The 23,133-nt window shown below is 39.9% G+C and overlaps 1 protein-coding gene across 2 annotated transcripts in view; it reads right to left on the reverse strand.

Moving 5' to 3' along the window:
- The window catches only part of TAFA2 (TAFA chemokine like family member 2), a 182,677-nt gene extending 175,272 nt beyond the window's left edge, over positions 1-7,405 (reverse strand). For both annotated transcript variants that reach the window (XR_009418524.1, XM_059472941.1), the window contains exon 1: positions 6,735-7,405. The gene's annotated coding sequence lies outside the window, so the exon portion shown is untranslated. The remainder of the gene's footprint in view (positions 1-6,734) is intronic.
- Positions 7,406-23,133: the final 15,728 nt, after the last annotated feature.

A 23,133-nucleotide genomic window follows, 5' to 3' on the forward strand; every position in this document is an offset into this window, starting at 1 on the left:
GTTTTCTCACTGTTGCTGTTCCAATTCTCTTCCCCATCTCACTGTGAGGGAGTGAGCAAGTGGCTGAGTGGGCTGAGCTGCCTACTTGGGCTAAACCAGAACAATCACAATGACAATGTTTATAACCAGAATAATAAAATCTCATTGCCATAAAGGAAAAATGAATCTGCATTAGGGAAAAAAACCCCAACATTTCCTAAATCAGAAGCTCAACCAGGATTCACAGCCACTTCTTTATTTGAACATCCTCTGCACAAATACCAGCGTAAGGCCTTCCTTATGAAGGTTTGGACACTTTGCAGTAATGCATTTTAAATATTACCTTAATTCCAATGCAAGGTTTATCCCTTGTGAATCTAGACTGAACAGAAAAAAGCAGGATCATAATAATGAGAAATGTCAGTGTACTGGCTGATAATACCATATCTAAATTTATGGCATGTTATATTTGCATATAAACACAGTATTTCTTGTGTCTTGATTCCAGTAAGCCCATAGAACTGATCTCTCTGTATTTGCTGCTGTTACCAGATCTTAAGATAAAACTTCCCATCTTGTTTAATAATAGCTTATTTGTTGCAATGCATAGATTGACATTTTTTTCCCAAAATTCACACAGGTAACAGAGTCTGAAGAGAGGATATACCCCTGTAAGGGTATTCTTCTCTTTTAATGGTGCTGAAATAGATCTTTTTTTCTGCAATTAGACTCTAAACATGACCTAATTTCCTGCACAAATACCAGACCCTGATATGCTTAGTCAGAAAGTGATATTTTACTTTGTTACCACACCAGCAATACCATATTTGAAAACGTACATTATTGTAATAGTAGCCTCTAACTTTATAATGCAGAGTACCCATACACCTGTAGAATCTTTCTGAATTTTGCTTGCTGTTATATAGTCTCTCTTCTGAATATAATGGAATTGAAGCTTCATAAAAGCTCAAGTCTTAAATTTATACCCATGATACAGACACAAACATAGTTATCAAAAGACCACCCCACCTACATGCCTCCAGCACAGATGAGTCTAAGCAGTTAGAAATATTTATTCAGGCTCACTTCAGAAAATACTTAAATCATGTAACTAATTTGATTGGTCCCACTGAAGCCACACCAGCTGAAATGTCTCACATGATCAGACCTCAAGCTTTGCCTCTCTGCACATCCTAATTTTTCCCAGATGACTTTTGGGACTTGGACCCTTCTACAGTTCAAACTGAACTAAGACTACTAATCATCTTAGATAAACCATGAGACAAGCTTCAGATGGTACCCACTTTCATCCCTTACTGGAAAAGAGCCACATTTCAAACAGTTTACAACATACAAATAGCACAGAAAGACATCAGCTTTCCTCTGAGCCATCAAGCCATTCTATGTGACTTTGCAGCATCATTAAATGCAGTAATACAATACCCAGTGAGAAAATATCATTGAGCCTAGAACCTGAAAGGCCAAACAGGCATCTTAAATGGGAACAAACACTGAAAGTCTCAGCTGACAGGGGATCTAGAGTACACGGTTTGGATGCAGTGCTCCCAGCTCTCCCAAACACACGGTCACGAGGCCGAAGGCAGCACCCATCCTACGAGTGCATGACTGCATGGTACAGGTTCTCTCACACACAGTTCCACATGCTGAGGGGTGAGGCAGGGACAGCTTGTAACCAGGAAGACTGTTCTGTATGAAGACGCTCAGATGAGCATGAAAATCCACTGGGTAACCCAGGGGCTGAGCCACACCCTCTACCCTGCCCATGACACGACCTGTCAGACCGAGATGAGGGAGAACACCTGCTACATACTGACGGCTTTGTGGCAGGATGGATCAGATTGATAAGGCAGCTCGGCCTTATCAATATGTGATGCAGAAAATGCAGTGAGAGAGTAGAAGAAATCCAATATGAGAGTATCACTGCAAATGTGAGAGACTAGTCAGGTCTGTGCTCCTGTGTCTAAAAGAGCTGGTGTGAGACTGCATGTCACCGACAGATTTATTTTAGAAATGTTTTATATTCTGCTTTTAAAAGTGAAAAAGAAAGTAAAAGCAGTACACTAAGCAATTGCAGTTTTGTTCTTGCACTTCGGTTCTTGTAAGTAAAATAAATATGCAGTACTGCAATACTGCCTCCTTGCATTCCAAGAAAGAAATTGCTTTATTGAATCAAGACGGTGGTCCGTCTAGTCCAGTACCTCATCTCCAAATACTGGACCTTAATATAGCAACAGAGGAGGCAAGAAATATTCCACAGAGAGAGAGGCCAGCATACAACCAAGACCAAAAATTTATCTATTTTAAAAGTGTTTGATATTTACTGACTCATTTATTAATATTTTGCTATTTATACAACCCACTAGGTTTGTTGAACTGTGATTGTTTATTATTTACCTGTGAAGTTTGCCAGTGTAAAGCACCTTCTGCCACATTAGCTTAGATTTGTGACATAGGCATAGAAGATTACCAAACACCCAGGAGTCAAAAAAAGCTAGGTGTGCTTTCAGCTGAATGCCAGCCTGTACCGAGGCTGTCCCCTTGGCATTGTTAAAGGGATGCTCACAGCTGAGACGGCTGCATACAACACTGTCCTGGTGCCAAGAGACCTGTGTTCAAGTTTCCTATTACAAGATCAGCAAGATGTGAAGTGAGGCAACTAGAAAATGCAAGCTATGAACATAGCACAGATTACAAGGTTTGAGAAACTTCAAAGATGAGGGGGAAAAGCATTTTCTAACCTTTTACACATGCAACTATATAAATTATTCTTCCAGCCCACAAAACACATAGGAGCTTCTCCTGTAAGTGTTTAGTTAAGGACTAAGGATCAAATCCATACAAAGCATTTTCCAGTGCTACTTCAAGCAACAGCTTGAAGAGCATTCTACAGATCACTGTACCAATGTATTCAGACAGAAGAAAAAGCTAAGAAAGCTTTTTTCAGTGACTTCATCCCATTTTATCTAACTATGTAGTGCCATACCTCGTAGTTATGCTAACTGCTTTAACTAGTAAAGCACAAGGTCTTTGCTTTCTCTCTTCTATCTCCACTGTTTTTCAAAACACATGACATGAAAGAAGCTATATGAAGATGCCTTAAATTGTTTATCTTAAAAATGTGACTGTTCTGCACCACTAATATGAAAAGGTACGTTAGTTGGCCATTATTGTTTTGTTATCTCTTTTGATAAATAGCTCACTACATATGGTAAACAAGAGCGGCTGGCTCGGGTATATAAAGAAACAAAACGTAAACCCCACTATCTTCCCAAGTTCCACAAGAGCAAGAGGAGATAGCTCTGTAGCTGTCATCAGGAAAAATGAACAACATTACTGTTGATGTTTCCACATTCATTCCTATGTCTGGTGAATGTTATATATCTGAACTTAGTCATGAGGAGAAGTGTTTCAAAGTAAATATTAACAGTTTATAAAACCAAATCAATGAGCCAAATTTCCTGTTGAAATAGCCCTAAGAGTGAACTTCTGTTTTTAAAAAATATTTCAAATGTCAAAGTGTGTGCTTACAATGGACTCTCTGAAGCTGAGTATACTATGTAATTGTTTTACCATGCTAAAAAAAATAACAGTAAAACAAAGCACAAGCAAAATCCTTCTAAGTAATACACTTAAATTCAGTGATCTAAGGATAATGGAGCAAATACTCCAGCTGGTTTAAAATGTCAGAGCTGCAACTACTCCAAGGGAGCAGTGAAAGTCTACATCAGTTGGGAATAACCCTCAACACAAAAATGGTCATGAACAGGGACAGGTCAGTATTCAGTTCTGCTGGCATAGGACCCTTCTGTTACACTCGTCTTTACACAAATTTTGGCTCAATGTCTTCAAAATTCAGCATTTCAAAAGGTAAATGAAAAATATATTTTCTAATAAAAAGCTATTGCTACCTGAATTACTTGGATATGCAATAGAAAAATTATGAAAGACATTTAAGGGAGATGTTTAAATACAGACTGGAAATAGGAAACTGAACATTAATTAATTAGATTGTAGGGTCTTCTGTTGCTTTAGCCTCTGTATTACCATGCAGTCTTTGTTTACTGCCATTTATCTTCTTTGTTTGATGACATTTGACTAATAAATACATTGATGAATTGCATCTGTAAATGCCATCCATACATCACAAAAATAGGATGTACTCACTGCTTCTGGCACACAAGCTAAAAGATTTTGTTTTATTTGAAGTTTCAGTACTTAACAAAGGAAATATTACTGCTCTGCTGGATAAATTTCCTGATTTTTATTTTAATTTTCAGTGAGCAAACAGCTGCAAAATAATGTGACTTAATGAAGCATTTCTAATAAAATCCTGCAGAAGATAAAACAGAGGCATAGAACCACTTGCTCACTGATAGCTGTATCATTCAGAATAATTTTTCAAGATGGTGATCACATTTCTGTGTAGATAAGTATTAGGTATTGTAATTTTCAGGCTTCCAAGTCAGTGATTTCCTTTGGTGAGATAACTAGTTAGCATTGTAACATTACTTATTTATAGTAAGCAAAACATACAACATAATAAATGTAACATCTTTCTAGTACATTATTTAGGCTTTACACTGGTTGGTAAGTAGCAATACAGACAGCAATAAATTTTGGTGTGAAAATGCTCAGATCCAAAAAACTTCATGGTTATATTTTGCTTACCAAAAACATACTGCCTGTATTTGCAAAGATGTCCTTTATCAAGTCTCTCATCACTTCTGATGAAATCATGAAACTTGGCTGCTACATTTTTCTTTGCCATAACAATTCAGTATAAAGTATTATTTGCTTTATGTAAATCTGATAGGGCTCAATGAATCATCACTTTGCAACCTGCCAGTAAAACAATCTCCAATATCCATCTGTACACACATCTATTTACTTTCATTCAGAACAAGTTTTTCATGTATTCCCCACCAGAATAATCAAGTGCACTACAGGCATCTACACGTAAAGCTGAGATCCCTCAGATCATGAAGCAGGTAAAAAAGTTACCCCATGTCCAGTGTGATTAAAGGTCCTGGCAGCTTAGTCATCATTCTCTGATTAAAACAGCAAGACTGAATCAAGATTTTATCTCAGTCACCCACTACCATCAGTGTATCTAAAGCTAATACCGCATTTTTGAGGGATCTTCTATATACCAAAAAATATACAGAACCATTGAGTAGTAAATCTGATTTGCTGTATCAACTGAGCAAAGCTTTCCACTGAAATTACAGTACTGAGGTAGTTTACATTTATAAGAATAACTGCTGGAAATTGGGACTATGTGAAACAAAACCCACAGGGTTTTCAATACTGCCTCAGCAGCATCAGCTCTCTGAAATAAAATATTAACAGTGAAATTTATAAGAATTACTTTACTACTGTTAATTATACACTCACAAAACAATTTAGGCATCAGTATGAGATGACAGCCCAATTAATGTGAAAAAGTATAATGAAACTTGCACCTTTGCCACCTCTGTTAAAAATATCTGAGTATGCTCTTTTCCAACTTCAGCTAAACTATCCTCTTAGCATCACTGAACTATGTTTCAAGTGTGTACCCAGCACTACAGGAAAGAATCTAATTTCTCAATTTGACTTAAATTAGCCCATAAAGTAGCTTGAAAGTGTTAAACATATAGTAGGCTGAACGCTAAAGTCTGAAACTAGTTGGTAAGACAGAGAAACCAGATAACAATTATCATTTAGTCAATAGTAATTTAAATGTATCCACTGTGGTGCAAAGACCCTATGACCTGGAGTCCTTTATGGGGTTTTAGAGAAAGGAGTTGAGTATGTTTATTATTTAAATTGACAGTTCTGCAGGAGTCAAAGCACACTTCTTCAAATACTGAGCCAGTGTCTGCTGGGGGGAGGGTGGTAGAACTGAGGTACTTAAAAAAAAAAAAAAAAAAAAAAAAACAACTGATAAGCTCCAAGCAAAAGCTGGAAAGAGAGAACTGTAGCTACACATATAATTTAAAATGCTTTAAGCATTTTAACTCCCGTAGGAATGAAACATACAGAAGAGCCACGCGTGGCAACCCCTAACAGGGCAGTGCAAGCTCTCGCTCTTTATTCTTTGCATTGATAACCTGGTGTCCGATCCTACAGCTCCACAGGAATAAAGCAGGTTATTTTAAAACTTTCTCTGCAAAAGCAACGTGGATAGACAAGGTATGTCTCATACTATATATGCACAACTTCAAGAGCACCACACAAAGAAAGAAACAGAGCCACGAATCTTCCCTTTAACGCGTTTTTTGCTTGTTTGTTTTGTTTTTAGAGGACGCATAAAGCGACTACCCGCTCTTCCAGCCGTTCTCTTGCAGGCGGCTGATAAAGCGTCCGGGCACAGTAACCCAAGTGCCCGAAGGTCCTGCGAGTTAGCGACCACCCGTTCCATAAAAGTTGAAAACCAGGTGGATTCCCCTGCTCCCCTCTCGGCTCTGTTGAACTAATATTTTAAGTAAAATCAAAGAAAAATAAAAGGGAAAACAAAAGCCTTGAGAATCTCCCGGCGAAAGGCTGTAGCCGGCTGCTCCAGGTGCCCAGCAGAAGGACGGCAAAGCAGCTCTTCTCCACATGCGGCTTCGTCCGACTTTAGGGCAGCGGGAGGGCGCAGCCCGCGGCAGCCGCCCCGCACACCCCACACCTGGCCCCGCCGGTATCGCCCCACCAGCGCCCAGACAGACACACGGACAGACACACGACCCTGGAGCGTTCCGCTCACCTACCTGCAGTCCCGATTCTTGCTAGAAATGCCTAGCGATCGGCCGCCTCCCGTCCGGGGGGAGCTCCAGCCTTACCGCCCGGGCATCGCCGGCACACGCCCCGCGCCCCGCCAGCGCTCGGGGCATGGAGCGGCGCCGTGCCGCGCTCCGCTCGGCTCCCCTCGGCTCGGCCCGGCTGGGGCAGCAGCCGTCCGCGGGGCCCGGCTCGCTCACCCCGCCTCTCTGCGAATACACCAGGAATCCGGCTAAGAGACGCTAGAGGAACGGTGAAGTAACTGGGAATGGAGAGAAGATTTGGAGTGCTTCTTGTGCACGATTTCAGAGTATTAAAAAAGGAAAAAATAGAGAGCACGAAGTATGGTTGAGCTAATGGAAAAGCGGAGATGGGTAAGTCCTGCAGCCCAGTACGGCTCCGGCCCCTACGCCAGCTGCGCGTGGTCCCGATTCAGCCCCGCCGGCAGAGGAAGGAGGAGAAGCCGGCGCGTCCTGCAGCAGTCCCTGCGTTAGAGCATCTCTGATTGGTGTGCCTTCCACACACAGCACGACTTCCTCCTCCTGCTGCCTCCTTCTCTCTCTTGGGAAAAGTAATTGGAGAGCGAGAGCTTCACCTTCAGCAGCAGCAGCCTCCCGCGCCCAGCCCGCACCGCACCGCACCGCGGAAGGGCGCGGAGACGCCCCGGGCGCCCGGACACGCAGAGGCAGCTGCAAGCGCGCCCTCCGCGGCTGGGGGGAGGGAGGAGGTGGAGGGAGGTGGGGAGAGGGAGAGACGCCCGTCTCCTCCCCCGTATTTATCTGGCCACGCGGGGCTCTCCTCCCCAGCCCTTGCGAGGGAGCAGGTCCCAGCGGCCGCCGCTCTGTCTGACCGAGCGGCGCTCGCCGCCCCCGCACGCTGGGGCTTGGGCCGCCTCCCTCCGCCGCCCGCTCCGCTCCGCAGCTCTCCCTTCCCTTCCCCTCCCTTCTCTCCTCTCCGCTCCGAGCGGCGGGGCGGGGGTGCGAAGTTGACGCCCAGGCGCGTGTGGCCGGGGAGATCCCCGCGGAGCCGGGGCGGCCCCGCCGCGCTCCCCGGGACCCCTCCGGCCCTGCGGTGCGAGGCTGGGGCAGCGGGCCGGGAGGGAGCGGCCGGGCCGGGCAGGCAGGGCAGGGCAGCTGCCCCGGGGAAGGGGGGCGCCGCCGCCGGAGCAGGGGCAGGAGGGACGCGGCGGCGCCGGCGGCAGCCAAAAACTGGACTGTGTCTCCCTCCAGAGGGAGAAGGGAGACACGCACGGCAGCTCCGGCGGCGGGAAAGCCGAGGACTCTCGGCCGAGCCCCGCTTCCCTGGGCGCTGGGGTGGCGAGCTTGGTCCGTGTACCTGCGCTCCAGAAGTAGTGAGTAAAGGTAGCACGGGCCAGGTGCTAAAGACTTCCTGTTTCTCTTAAGACAGCTTTAAAGACGGGTGGCGGGTCGTGGTGGTCTGCCACGACTATTGAATAATAAAGGGAAATTTGCTGAGCAAGGATAGTTAAAAGCAGAGTATTGTAGTTTATTTTGCTGTGTTCTCTGCCGTTCAAAAGGTGGTGCAGAGAAGTGGAGGGGAGAGAGCTAAAAGAGGTGAGAAAGAAACCTTGTTTGTTACAGTGACATCAGTCCAGTCCTCAGTTTTGTCCTGTAATTCTGGTCTACTCCTAGATTAAATGGGGATGAATGCATGCAGCATTGAGAAGTACTGATATATCTGATCATCTGTTGGGTTTTTTTTCAATTCTACAAGCTAGTGTAATGGCCAGTTTTCAGAAAAGAACCCTTAGCTCTGTTACCACATCTTACCTGATGTTCACAATCAACTGTCAGAAACAGACGAGGGAAGGGTTCTCTTCTTGTTATTGTCCATGCTAGAGTTCTTCCATGCAAGCAAGCATCTGTAGAATGTTTGAAATTTTTTTTTCAAAAGCAGACCTAAAGATCCATACAGTCAAAAAAACAAAAAAGGGGGGCGGGGGGGAATGAAGACTTAATGTGGACTACTCTGCATGCAGTGATGCAGCTTTAGGATGAAATACAAAGAGGCTGGTATTGAAAGGGCAAGTTAAAAGTAGCCTGGTATGTGACTGTCACAAGCGCAGTTGCAGAAAGCACTGCAGTACACACACATGCCGGATGCTGACTGCAGCTGAATTAAAAGGCTGCTGGTTGTAAAGACAAATATGGTCTTGTCTCATTCATTGGAAGCTGATACAATAACTTCAGAATTGCCCTATTTGGTAACCATGTTTCTAGATTTGCAGACAGCTAAAAAATAATTTAGAGGGAACTGGAAAAAGCCAAGATTGTGCTGCTACCACAATTTCAGGATAAGAGATAGATCCAAACTCAAGTCGATCTACAGGGGCTGGATGCTCATGCCCCACCAATTCCAAATGATCAGGGGTCCTGAATACATAGTGGAAAGGGTAATCTTTCTAACTCCCTGCCTCAGTGAAGGACCATAGGTATTGCTACTCCATGAAATGCAGTGAAAGTACACCAAAAATACAACTAGAGCAGCAAAAATGCAACTACAGCAGCTGTGCAGTGGAGATGTGGCAAACACCCTGTTGCTATAGGAGCACCTATGTCTATTTTACCTGCATGTACCATTACACTCAAGCTGACTGCATGTTGTAAGACCAGAGCAACTTGGTGGTTTCATGTTGGTGTCCTGCTGTTGCAGAAAACTGGTAAATACATCTGTAGACACAGAACTTTTATCACCATGTTGAAACAAACAAGTCCTATGCAAACAACTAAAGAAGAAGTAGCAGACAAAGCAGTAAGTAAGCTGACCTGTTTGAAACCTAAGAATTTTGTCAGTGAAAATATTGAAAAATGTGGTCTTTGTTTATGTCACGATGCTGCTGCATATGAGCAGTTCCAAATCTCCTCGTAGAACATCTGAAAATCTGAACAAATCTGCAGTACTCACACACAGCTTGTGTGACACCATGCAGATGAAAGCATGTCCTGAAAGACATGCTTTCAGAAAGCTTCTCTGCTTGCTTTCAGGGTATGGTCAACGCTCCTGGGAAGAACTGAAATGATATGTTGCACCTACAGAGTGTAGCTGGTTTTACAGATGCTTACTTGGTAAGCTTGACTCATCTCCAAAGGTGCCTTTGTACATGCTGCACATGCACAATATGATAAATTCACCGTGTTATGGAAACACCAGATTGGCGCTCTTTGTCTTACACAGCCTGTATTTATATCTTTCTGATTGAAAAATCCCCAGCTGAATACTGTGGCACAATGTAGTTATGAACCACAATTATTACATGAATGTTCTCTCTTTATTTCTTCAGCTAGTTCCATTTTTGAGTTAGTGTCACTGTTTCTTACTTTTCATCCATGTGTAGGTGTCTTTCACATGCTAAAAGGCAAGCATAATATATGAAAATGGGCATTGGCATTTGCAACAGGTGTAGTATTTGGAACAACTTCAGTATTTCCATTTCAAGGTGAATAGCACAGCATAAAAATCAGGAAAGTAAAAAACTTGTTTCTGACTAGTTATGTGTGGATCTGGTGTGTATATCTTTTAAGCACAAATTTTACTCAGAAGCATGCATGTTCTGAGCTGCTAAATAGAAAAAATGGAAAATCAGTATTTTGATAGCCACATGTAGATTAGTCTCTAAGAATTTACACCAATGTCAGTACTGTCAGTACTGTTAATTATATAGTTTTGCTCCTTTATCTTTCTGAAGAGATCCTCCCCTCCCACCACTCACCATGCTACTAATCTAAACCAGCTAAAAGTGCCAGTTTTGGCACTGCTTTTCATTTTAGCAGTTAGGTTCTTGGTTTCTCATTTTATACATAAAGATTAGGATTTTGGTTAGGTTTTCCAACTATATTAATATTGAGCTTCCCACGCTAAAATAAATAAGCAGTAGTTCAGACCACAGTGCTCACCAGGAATGCCTCAGTGTAAGGAGATATATAGTGATGTAGAGCCTGATGTACAGCAGCATCCTACAGTATTCCTTTATTGCCATCCCATAAAGCTGGGGAAGAGGAAGCAAGGATCTCCAATGTCAGCTGCTGTAAACTATTTGTGGTTATCATCCTGACACTGTGTGAGCTGAGGCAGTCCAACAGTGCCTACAAGTCCCCTTTACAATGTCTGTACAGATACCCAAACACACAATCATGTTTTTATCACAGGTGAGAATCTGGTCCACCAGATTTAAGTTCTTTACAAGCTCTGCAACATTCCAGATGTTCACATACAAAAATAAAAGTAATTGACTCCTGAAAAGCTGATGGAAATGAAAAGATGATGGAGCAAAGCTATTCTGGGGTTCCCTAATAAGTCTCCCACAGGTATTTACTAAAATCATGCTGGGTATTGCATTTTGAAGAAAAAAAGGTTTTTAACTAGCATGCTGGAATGATCATTGGTCTTTCAAAGCTTCCACATAAAATAGAAAAACTGACTGCAAAACAATTACAGAAAGTAACCAGTCTTTTTTTTCTACAACATTTAAGCTATACAGATAAACACTATGTTTTGGGGTTTTTATTACCATTTAAAACAATTCTTCTAAGATATAAATCACATGTATGCTTGTGCATGCTAACATAAATGCTGCTTGTGCATGCAAACATAAATGCTGCAGAGTAATGACAACTTCCAGGATGGGGAAAAATAAAAACAATAACAAAGAAAAAGGAAAGAAAAATTACCCACAGATACATGTATATTCAAGGTAATCTGGGGAGTGATTACTTTCATTCAAGAGGAGAGAAGGCTGGGAATCAGGGAGAAAATGGGTTGAAAGGGATTTCTGGAAGTCTTTCCAGCTCAGTCATGCATGGGCTGACTTCAAAGTTAAATCAGGTTGCTTAGGGCTGGGTCCAGTGGTATCAGATACCTTCAAGGAGGAATTGTGGCTGCTACTCTCTTTGTCCCTTTTCCAGCCTTTGACCTCCCTCAATGGAAAGGTTTTCCTTCCTTACATCCAAACAAATTTCTCTGAAATTCTCTTTCTGCCTTTTGTGTCAGTTGCCTCAGCCCTTTGCTATGCACTTCCAAGAAGCCTCTAGCTCCGTTTTCCCTGTCACCATCCACATGCTGTTGAGTACAGCAGTTATTTCTCCCCTTTTCCTTCTTTAAAGGGCCTGAGCAAACACAGCTATGAGTTTTCTCATATGTCACGCCTTCACCACTGCTAGGACACCTGATCATCTTGTTCCCCAGCATCTCCAGGCATTTTTCTGCAAGAATGTTTGCTAGATAGTGCTAGAAGCTTGTACTGTTGCCTGGGGTTATTCTGTCCCAGGTGCTGGACTTGCATTTGTCGTTGAACATGATAAGGTTTCTTTGAGCTCAATTCTCCAGCCTGTTTTCAGCTTTCTGAGCAGCAGCCTTGCCTTCCAGTGTATTGACAGCTCCCAGCATCTCAGTATCACCTGCTGGGAGAGTTTGCCACTGTTACCCAGATTGCTATGAGGACTGTCAGCAGTTCAGCTCCAGTCCTGCACTTGGGGAAATGCCACTAGTGACCAGCCACTGCTCTTCAAGCCTTGCAGTTCCATCAGTCTGCACCCATTTTTTAAACTACCCACCCAGCCTAGGTCTGCCCAGTTTGGCTGTAAGGATGTTGTGGTATGCAATGCCAAAAGCCTAACTGGTCAGGGTAAACACCCATTGCTCTTCCCCAGACAGACAGCCATTTCACTGTAGAAGGCAATTGTGTTGGTCAGACAGAATTTGCCTCTACTAAATCTACACTGACTATTCCAAATCACCTCCTTGCCCTTCATGCATGTGGAAATTACTTCCAGGAGAAATTTGTCTATTAACTACCTGCAAAATAACCCGTAGTTCCCACATCCTCCTTCTTGACTTATTGAAATTGAACATATTTACTATTTTTCCAATTATTTGGGATCTTCTCTTGTCACCATGATCATTTGCAGATGTTAAAGAGTGGTCTCACAATGACATCAGCCCACTCCCTTGGGGCATTTGGACACCCCTGGTGCCACAGACAGTCCCACAGTCTATCTGCTTTGCTTAGATGGTGCCTACTGATCATCTCCCATCAGGAGCGATGCTTTACTCCCCCAGACTAACAAAGAAACCCTCAGATGAATGCTGTTCATCTGAATTACCCCATGGAATATCACATGATCAGGTCTGATGCTATTTCATCAAAAAGAGTAAAATCCCCCAGACTCTGAGCACTGTAACTATTTTGAAATATAAAGATGCTTCTTCCTTATACTTTGTATGTTGGAGAATTTTGCTCAGACATGGCTTATAGAGTTTTGTTCAGACATGCCATAATCATATACAGCTGATTGAAAAGTAAAAGGCAGCTGTAAGCAGCAAATTCTCAAGCACGTTCCTGTAAACAGCAGAGTTCTCAGGCTTGTTTTTTAATAACAAGTAAATACCTTGTCCTTGGATAGTTATGGGAAAGCAGAGTGACAAACATGGAGGCCTTGAGAACCTTTCATAACAGGATGAGAAAAACAAGTCTTGGTCTCAATAACAAACCACAGGTATTGAAAACAAAAGGAGGGGTTGGTGTGTAATCTGTAGCCAATGATGAGCTCGGGTTTTGCAATATGTATGAACTTAATTAACACGGTTATAAAATGCGCATGTTGGATCAATAAATCGGAGTTCAATGCTGATCAAAGGATGGGTCTTCTCCCTTCGCTTCCTCATTTGTAAAGCACCTAAGCTCCCTAAAGGGAAAAGATTTAAAAACCTGCTCTCCTCATTTCTCATTTGCTACCTCCTAACCAGTCACAGCTGAGCTTTTTAGATCTTTTATCATCATGAGGCACCTTACTTTCTCCATGCATTTGAGACCCTGTGCTGCCAGGCATAGCTTCTGAATCTTGCTCTGGGTGAAGCACATACAAAAATGTTAGGTGTTGCAGTATTTTATGCCATGGCTTCTACATTTCTTTTGGAATCTAGACAGTAATCCCTGTGAAAAGCAGAAAAAAAAACACCAGAAGAGTTCAGATCAAAAGTAGAACAATATTTGGCCTCTTCACCTTTTGCATTTAGTCTTAAATTTTCTTTTTGACCAATTATTGACTTAGCTATATTATATATTCCATAAGTAACAGGTCTGAGCTTTTTTACATCTAAAGGACTCCTCCATGGGCCAAATACTTGGGGATGCCTATGGGGCTTTCTTGCATAGCAAAGTTGTAAATGACAAGAATATTAAGTGTAGTACCATCTTCTTATTCGAGATAGAGTAAGTATTATTCACATGTTTAGGAAAAGCCTCAAACTATTCCAGAGGGCAATATCAGCCATTTTCCCTTCTTTTTTCTTTAAAGAATACCCACAAGTTTTCTTCTAAAACATCCCTCCACCTGCATCTGTGGGACTGGAAACAGGAAATAGAAACAATCACTAAATCAGGCATCCAGAGAAAGAAAAAGAAACAAGTAAAATAATAAAATCAGTACCAAAAGTGTTCTAAATTTGGGTTACTGTATTACAGAGGTCATTAGTGCATACATTTTTCTTAATTTGATACTATATGAGAGTTCCTATTTTCCTGTGTATCAAAAAGCACCAAATCTTGCAGTTATGCTACAAAGAATTCCAAAATTAACCAATGTTTTATCCTTGGTTATAAGTAGATTTTGTTACAATTTTACATTAGAGATTACATTATAGACAAAATAGGAAACAAAGCAGACCTTCTTACCTAATGATTTTCAAAATTCAATTTTAAAATAAATATAATTATTTCCAAAACATATATTGCATATATTTTCATCAAGGTTACCTTGTGAAAACAGGAGGTTAGACAGACCAATAGTAGTAAGTAGGTAAGTAAGATCAATGTGATTTAACAAAACAAATCATACTTATTTTTGTCTGAAACGTCTTTACCAAGGGCAACATGATGGCAGACTTGTGAACTCATCTACAAAAAGGATTAGGCTTCACTGTAAATATTCATGGTGCCATTTATTTATCTCATAATGCAGCATTCTCTAATCTGCACAGTGTTGTTTTTAAAAGGCATTGCACTTTCTGGTAAAAGAGGTATCAAAACTTACCGGCCCAGTAACTCAGTTCCTTCCAGGCTAGAGATAAATTAAGGCATGGTCAGATTGTTTGCTGAAAAACAAGAGGTCACCCTGATTATTTTTCCCCTGTTTAATAGTTACAGTATCATCCATATTTCAGGAAGTAAGTTTAGTGTAAGGTAAAGTATGTTGAATAATTAAATAGGAATAAGTTGTAGTGTTCCCCAGTATTTCTTTCTGACTTAAAATCTTTTTTTCTCTAAGTTTTAACCATCTATGTTTTAATAAAGGAAGAGGGGGAAAATGCACTCAGGCTTGTGTATGTGCATTAAAAAACCTTACAAGATGGCCTAAAGATTGTTGAAGACTTTGCATTTTATGCTGTTTTAATAGTAAGGCAAGAAGATGTATTTTTATATCATCTTTCTGCATACTGAGTACAGGAAATGTGGAGCTTTTCAAAAGTCAAGAGCAGAAGAAGTAGCATTATTTAGAATATTACCATATTTATTCCAAAACAGCCTTGATCTGAGAGGGGGAAGTGGGCAGTGGAGAACAGGATGGGACCAAAACATGAATAGAAAATGATCATTTTTAAATGCTCTGAATTGCAGATTTCAAGATATTTTCAAATGCATGACCAAAAGGAAGCACTTATTTTTTTGAGACAGAGAAGAGAACTAAAGAGCATTTCAGCTTGGCTGAAGATAATCAACTATCAATTCAGCATGAAAAAAAATGCCTCTGATTAATACAGAATCAAATACACCCAGTCCACATAAATAAAAGATTACATTATCTATTTAGAATTACTATACCTTTCAATCAGATTTCAAATGTGGAGCTAATGGATTACATAGTTAATAATCTGAATAAAAGTAATTTATCTTGTGTAAATATGGCAGAAAATTATATATACCTAAAGAGAATTATGGCTCCTTAGATCTTAGGATGTGCAGGACTAGGAGGTCAGGCTGACTGAGCTTTGCCTTCTCTCTCAAGCCTTTCCTCCTTCATCACACACATGGCAGGAAAAGTTAAGGATGTGTGCCTTTGAATTTTTCTGCTTTTATGGCTCTCATTGACAGATTCCTTTGAAAAAGTAGTAGGCAGCCTTTTCAGAACTTAGACTACATGAGGGCAGAGCACTGTGATGCTGTGGTGGTGCTCAGAAGTCTTCATGTGTGTCTCTCTTCAGTGCTAGAATTAATTCCACCCTCACCTGACCAAAGTGAAATTAGTTTCTTGTTACCCATGCTAAACAGTCACTTGTGGATGGACATAAATGACACCACCTGACTCATGCATGCCCTGCCTGGCATTCATCATCCTGCCAAAACATTTACCCTGGAGACTGAGTGCCTCGCTTCTGGCCAAGTTGCAGAACTCCACCACCTGCCAGATTGTCTCACATAGCAAGTCAGTTCAAATTTCCATTTCTTTCTCACCCACAGGGCATGGTAAACATAGCATAAGCATCTTGTATTGATCTTGGATGTGTGTAATTCTCATTTTCCAAAACACAGCCCAAATATAATGTAAGGATGATAAGCAGTCAGGGAGTTCTAGATCCTTGGGCATATATCTTGTATGGTCATGAGAATAATTTTGACATTTTTGTTTTGACCAATGATTAATCATGTATAGTTTTCTTCTAAAACTTGTTTTCAGACCAGTCATTTCTGTATGCACTGTGGTCCTGAAATTCAGGATTCACAACAAGCATAATTAGCATTTTTACTTGTGGTTGGGGGACAGAGAGATCCATAGTAGCTGCAGTGTCAGGCAGGTGTGCTGGCACTTGGCAGCCAGAAGCAAGTTCAGTGCTTAGAGCTTGGAGTGGAAACATTTGCTTATCCAAGCAGTTTAGAGGCACTCAAATGTCTGCTCTACACAGAAGGGATAGCCCAAGATGCAGAGTTGCAGCTGCTAGTGTGATAAACCCACCATATAAATCTTCTTTGTTTTCCTCCCACTTTAAGCTTCATGGCATATCTGCTGCTCCTGACAGCCACCAGAGTTACCTCCTTATCCATAAGTGCCCTGGTTTTCACTGCCATCAAACACCCACAAATGTCAGAGAAGCCCCTAGAGCTCTGGGGGAGGGATTTCCGAAAAATTCAGAGCAAGCATTGCAATGGAGAGGTTTTGCCAGCAGATGTCAGAAGGCAGAACGCAGATAACGCACTGCTTCACCAAATCCTCAAAATGACATTTCGGTCTTTTTATGCTTCCCTTGCTTGCCTTCTCCACTCCTTCTCTCCTGGCACATGCATGCATAACCATACAGAAAGAAAATCATTAAGGGAACACTGGCTTGGGTTTTTTTTATTGTTTTTTTTTTTTTTTTTCATTGGAGCCCTACACAGATACAGAAGATTCAATATCCTGTTAAGCTTCATGTCACATACGCAAGGAAAAAAGTTGTCTAAAATTTGAAGTTGCTAAACAAGCTGAATGATAACAAGTTCTGTGAGCTCTGGAACTAATGAAGTCTTGTTTTTTATGGATTTTATCTCATGGTTTATTCAAGTTTTTCCTATGCTGTGAAACTTCAAATCTTTGCTTTTTTGTGTAATGGTGATCCCAAGGGACAGATTTTCAGAGATGCTGAAGCATCTTTCTGTGGCTTTCTTAGTTTCCTCCCAGGCATTCTTTCCTAATGGAATTGAATAAATTTAAGACTACTACCCATCTCTCAAATTTTGTTGAAATCACATGGGGCTCCAAAATGCACAAGGCTTTTGTCTATAGGAAACCCAGCATTTATTTCATAGTATAACTCTGCTAGAATTACTTAAACACCTAAAATTTCACTGACAATTTAAACGTTCCATTAAGTATTCTGATGATTCTTCATTTTCCTACCAGATTATGAATTTATGGAATATACATAAATGTGTCTGATTGACCATCAATCTTTGCTTTAAAACCCTGTTCCTGTGACTGCTCATTAGTAGCTTGCCTCTTCTCCCTTGTTTCTCCCTTCTTTCCAGAACAGAGTAGGTAGCATGAAATGCCATCCTCTACATCATTCCCATCCAAGCACATTCCCACTCCAGCACATCCAAGCAGGCATCATTGATAACAGTGAGAGAGCAGATTTGCCTTCTACTCGTGTCCTGTGACTTCCAGCTGAAATTAGTCTGAGTTTCTATAATGATCTCAGCAAGAATAAATGCTTGGCACTTTTAACATAAACCTGTGCTTATTCCAACTCTTTTGATTATATGTGTTTTTACAATGCCAAATCAATGAGCTTTGTTTTGAATTATATTTTTAAGCTTTGATTAGTCTACCTCTTTTACTTAATTTATGTACATAAAATTAGTTTGATTTTATTAGCTATTGTTTAAATTAACACCCTTAAATTCACAAAACACCCTTGTTTTATGAAGTTGGTTTCTGTTGCATTATAATGGTTATTTATCCTTCCTGACCTGAGATTATATACATCATAAACATACAGCATCAGATTTTAAAAATTAAATAAATTTTTTATGAACACGAATAATAGTCATGTGGACTCATCTATGTTTATCTATAATAATGATCCCTTTTGAGCTATTTTTACAGAAATGGGTGAGTTCTGTGAAAATTTAAGATGTAGCTAAACACACTTGGACAAGACTGAAAAGTTTTATCATTCTCACATTTAAAATATCATCCTCAGGAGATAGATTAAGAGCCATTTCAGTGTCTGGTAACACAACTGTACAATTATTTTACAATTACTAATGCAGTTGTGGTAGTCATAGCAAGCAAAATTCCTTAATGGTACACCTGGAAATTGCACATATAGGAAAGTGCAAGCCAATCTACCCTTAGTGTAAACAAGTTTGAGAATGATGATGACAATTGCTCAAGACCAAAGTCCTTACACCTTATTAATTTTCCAGAGTTAGTTTTGTGTGTGTTGGTTGTGCATTTTGGTGACTTTCTAAAAATCATTCAATATCAACACAGTACAAGCCTTCTCTTCACCCCTTTCCACAGCTTATGCTTACTCCGCTCACCTCCACTCTGACATCCCTGCCACAGTTCAAGTTCTGTCTCTTTTGGTAAGCTTGCTCTTCATTTTTACTCCTCTCCTGTGTTATCAAGGGCAACACATACTCTCATCACACCTTTTTAAGCCAATGAGTCCATTTATTTAGACATCTGAATCAACAGAACCACTGACAGAATATATGAAATTTTAATGTCATAGTTTTACCACAAGACAATATTTTTAAAGTACTTACACTAGTCTTCAAATGCACATCCTGCTTATTCTAAAGTAAACTCAAACCAGCTTACTTGAATTGTCTCTAGAGTGTACAAGCAGCTTTCCCAGTTGCCCTCAAAGAGGCCCTCAAAGAGACAAAGAGGTGGACAAGAAATGATGAAAAGAGGCTTTCCAGAACAAACTGAAGCTGAAGACCCTTGGGCTGTCACAGATCAGGAGGGAAGAGCAAATGGTCAATAAAAATGGTTTTGCTCCTAGGAGTGTAATAAGTTAAGCTATCTCATCCAGTCCAAACTGAAAGTACACAAGTACAGTGGTTTTCTAGTGTATGGAAATCCAGACCTTCAGACATTTACTTGAATAAAAGCAGCACTGAGTTATGCCAAACAAATTACTGTAATAGGCTGTTGGATCCAGGTGAATCTAATTGAAGTTTGTTGTATGCTGGGCAGATCATGCAGGATCATACTCCAGTAATCCTGCTTGAATCAATACAATGTGCAAATGGCTGGGGAGATGGAAATTCACCATTTTCTCAGAAAAAAAAAAATGTCATACAGGATCCTACCAAAAGGACCCGGATGCAGAAGTGTGGATGTCAAAGGGTTGAACACATTTATTTTAAAGAAACCACAGCCTCATCCTCAGTTTAATTGCTTCTAGCCTCAAGCACCTTTTCACACCAGATATATTTTTTATATTTATGAATATATTTTCCTATATATTCACCCCAAATAGAAAGGATGAGGAGAGTTTCTGTGAGGCCTACAAGGATAATGCACTGAAAATGACATCTCAAAAGGTAAAAATGTATGCAGGAAAACTTCGCCATAGTGGTCTCTCTCCTTTTCACACTGGTGTGTCCTGTGATCTGCAAGAACAGCACACCTTCCCTGTGCACAGCCAACCCCTTCAGACAAAGAACTCCCTGCACTGCAATACAATCAAGGGAAGTTCTCTAAGAAGCAAAAAACTGTGTCCCTTCACATGCAAATATTAACTGCAAAATAAAAAACATAAGTATGAGCACAAAAGCTGCAGGACAGTGATAACAGTGTGTTGTGACTCTGACTTTGGTGCACTTCAAAGACCAGGTCGCACTGCTGGTGCAAAGGCCAGGCCTCTCCAGCAGCTGTGCTCCAGGACAGGGAGGTGTGGGACAACACCAGGGCCTGGGGCACGTGGCAGCTCTGACCCAGAGTTCTTTGAAACCACTTCTGCTTCGTCATCACCTCAGGAAAAAAGAGAAAAAGAACAAAACATACAAGATGCTTTATGTATTTGTTTGGAGATTCTTGCAAATTCAAAAGGAAATAATTTCGTTTTACAGGGTTGACTGTCAATTACTGATTTTTTTTATTACATTATAGGTTGAAGATTATTCCAAATGTCAACAGTAAAATAATTTTGTCAATATCTGAACAAGGCATGAGTCTGACCTATAATGACTGATCATCCCCTGAAGTACTTCAGTGGAAATCACTTTCCCATGTACTATCACAAGAGGCACTTTGATTCCATTGCAGAAGGTGAAAGAGGCTCTTTGTGCAACAGGTTCCAGTATGACTGGATTGTATGTAGGTACCACAATTTGCCATTGTTTCCTCTCACTATAGTCCTGCATGCACACAGCAAGGGACAACATTGACATTCATAACAACAAATGTACTTTTTTTTATTCTGTGAAAAATTCTCTAATCACCAAAAGCTCCCACAGCTTCTGATGGAATGCCAGAGCAGTAACTCAGGAATTTTTCAATTTCTAAAACTTCTCTGTGTCTGAGATATTTTGATCAAAATATTTATTTCTCAGTCAAAATGTTTTATTTTTCATTTTACAAATGCACTGACACTCTACTTGGAAATTTCTGTGCTTTACAAGATTGTGTGAATATATTTTCAGGTTACAATAAGTCTAACCAGATTCCATAGTAACAGAAATGTTTTATTCTAAAGGAGATTTAGAAAAGGAAAGCAGAAACCACATATCTAAAATGTACAGTATTAAAATATACCTGTATGTAATTCTGTGTGCCATGTATTTAAAAAATACACCTTCAATGAGATATTCCCTTAATGGTTGTCCTTCCAACATGTACATGTTTGTGCATGTAAAATGTGAAGTTATTCTAATGCATTTGGCATATTGCTCCATTTTCTTCTGGATTTCAGTGATACTTAGTTAATGAATTGAATGTGAATTTATTCATAGTTTAGATAGCCAAACAGTAAAAATATGCTGAAACAATTTTACTTGTGCCAACAACATTTAGTTCTGCAACTTGTCTGTTGGCTGTACTAGGTCCTGCTATAAATCTCACCATTATCTCCTTCCACTTAAGCACCAATTATTTTCCTTGAATAGCAGTCTATTTTTAGCACACAATGTGCAAATCTCACAAAACCTAACTTCTACATTGTGTTTAGATTTCATGTATCTCCAACACCGAGTGCTTAAAGCTTATATTGTGAATCATCCTTTTAAAACCATGGCTCTTGAATTGCATTGTTGATATGCTTTGGGCACAATTAATGCACTTAATTTTATCTCTGGCCTTCAAAACCAACCAGCTCATTTTGCAACCACACAGGAGAAAATTTGGATTCATTCTGATGTGTAAAGCAAATACAGGAATTAGGAACAGTTTTGACATATCAGACAACCATGGCTAAAACCATCATACCTTTGAAATTAGTTTCTGTGTTTAAAACTCCTAAAGGAAGAACATCTTTGAACACACACACAAATGCTAACTAATTCACAGCAATCTAAAATAGGATGGGGTTTTGTGTAGAAAAAAGCATTGAATTAAGGAAAAGGAAAGTAATTTTATCTTGTGAAAAATGGGTAATTATTGGTTACATTAGTATCTGATCAGATCATTAAAAAGCTTATTTTTCAGACAGTCTTATTTCAAGTCCTAGGCCATTAGAATTTAACATATATTTAAGCATATGTTAAACACATGATTAATCAATAGGAATACAATTTTTAACTATATTTGTTAATGTAAAACATAATTTTAATATTCCTATATAAATATTTGAATATTTTTATATAAATACTCTAAATATATTCTATTTAGAATATATTTCTTTCCATTCTTTCATATGTTATTCAAAGTCATTCCTCAGAAAATTAAAAACAAAAAGGAATGCTCTCCAATATTTAAAAAATTCAAAATTGGAGAAAATGGAAGACACTGGCTTTTCTTCCATTGTCATTAAATTAGGAATACTCCTGGGACACCCTTTGTTAATTTCACTGAACTTTTTTTATCATCATTTCCCTATATTTACATCTATCATCTTTCTGATTTAATCTGTCCAGGATGGCTGATCCTGGACGTAGTCCATGAATGAGAAAAGGTAAAAGAACTGTGCATGTAGCTTTATACACATTGAAAAACTATCCATTCCTTTTTAAAGAGTCTTTTTCTCTCATATGAAAGATAATTTTGGTAACACTAATTACTAACTACTAAAATTGTAGAAAAAATGTAACAATCAGATTGAATCGACTGAATAGAAAACAAACACATTTTTAAGTGTTGGCTTTTTTCTTATCCCAACAAAATTGTGTTATTGCGATAGTAGCTAGTAATGTCAGTTCCATCTAGCTGAAACAAGAGTTTAACATGGCTATGTTCAGCCTCTGTGAATGAGGTAGGTTGGGCACAGACTGGATCCAGAACAGGATTCAAATCTACAGTGCAGTCATAGTTTTATGTCTGGGACAGAAATGAGTATCTTAATTACAAACTATTTTTCTGTCTGTCAGTCTGTAAAATTTATCCTGCATTTTCTTTCTCTCTTTAAAAGAATTTATATTCTTATCTGCTTCTGTCCATCATTCAACTCATGCTTTCTTGGGTTCCCCCAATTTTACTGAAGTTTCGTTCCTGTATATCTTTCCCTCATGTTTACCTTACAGAAGCCCTGCTTTGCCTTGTTTAACTTTAGTCTACAGTTATTTCTGCTTTCTTGGGTGTCCTTGTGAACTGTTTAAAAGAGGCTTGAAATTCCATCACTATTTAAAAATTACCAACTTCCATACAGTAAAAAAAAAGGATAGGGAACAAAACCAGCAGTGGTGGCACTAGTAATTGACTTTTTGCTCCACTTTGAATTCACAGAAAATAT

The sequence above is a fragment of the Ammospiza nelsoni genome, chromosome 5 (genome assembly GCF_027579445.1).
Source record: "Ammospiza nelsoni isolate bAmmNel1 chromosome 5, bAmmNel1.pri, whole genome shotgun sequence".
Classification (NCBI taxonomy): domain Eukaryota; kingdom Metazoa; phylum Chordata; class Aves; order Passeriformes; family Passerellidae; genus Ammospiza; species Ammospiza nelsoni.